This window comes from Exserohilum turcica (genome assembly GCF_000359705.1).
Source record: "Exserohilum turcica Et28A unplaced genomic scaffold SETTUscaffold_17, whole genome shotgun sequence".
NCBI lineage: Eukaryota > Fungi > Ascomycota > Dothideomycetes > Pleosporales > Pleosporaceae > Exserohilum > Exserohilum turcicum.
This window is the reverse complement of record NW_007359992.1, coordinates 693098-694309: the sequence shown is the minus strand read 5'-3', so window position 1 is coordinate 694309 and position 1212 is coordinate 693098.

Genomic DNA, 1212 nt, shown 5'->3' with positions numbered 1-1212 from the left:
TATGCCTCTGAGTGATCCTACGACCGAAACAGATCCGACCTGCCTTACCTGCGCCGTTACATATAAGGCATAAGAATCTACCCTATCTTTTATAAGAAACTCCTAGAATTAGCACCTCTAGACGCTAAGCTAGCAATAGATATAAAGCTTAAAGACAATAAGTACAAAGCTAAAGAAGTTAAGGACCTATAGAAATTTAGTAGTTAGTAGAAGTACTTAGTTAAGTAACAAAGATAGCCTAAAAGCTAAAACACTTAGGAACCTAAAGGAAACCTAATAAACTACAAGTCACTAGTGCGTGAGTACTATTAGAAGCATCTATAAAAGCGAGAACTAGATTCTTATAAGAAAGGAAGAAGTTAAGGGACAAAGGATTAAAAAAAGAAGAATTAGCCTATAATAACTAGCCTAAGTTAGTTAACTATGTAAGTAGCAAAGGTCTAGTTAATAGAAGGTCTGTACTAGAGGCAGAGCTCCCCTTAGCTTTCTCTTTTACATAATTCTAGAACTTAAGAATAGCAAAATCGCGATAAGCGAAGGAACGCTCTTATGACTTTATTTTTAGAAGTGCTGCCTCTTGCTATAATAACTGCGCGTCTAGCTAAGCACGCTAAGCCCTTAAACAAGCAACTTTAAGCTCATTCTGCTTACGCTCCTGCTACACCTTCTCCTACTCTTCCTTAGAAACAAATAGATGTAACGGGCTGAACGCCCTTTGGATAGCTCCTCGATGGAATCTCGGGCCAAGCTGCGCGCGCACCATCTGAACTACGTTCAGACCGAGCAGCGCTCAGACAACGCGCTCAGATACTCCGGCATAACCTTTCTCCGATAAGTAAATAAACACCACGTAAGCAGAGTAGATAGCTCCTTATTGAATACAACCTCTTGTATACCTCGCGATTGCTCCCTAAAGCGCAGCCCCTTACATTTTGTATTTAATCCCAATTAGACATAAGCCTTAGGCAGACTGTCTTCTAACTAAGTTTTAGAGCGTGTTGTTAGTGCGAGCTAGTAACACAAAGTTAGTGCTGCAATAGGTACGAAAGGCCTTTAGTGCAGCGAGAAGTAGACCATCGCAAGACAGTACACCTAGGGCAGAGCTTCGCAGGAAGTTCAGCCGTGAGAGACAGTAGGCGATTTAGTCGCCCGGGACTGTCTAGGAAGTCCTACCGTGTCTTGGAAAGCCGAGCCGTAGGCGCAACGTCGCGT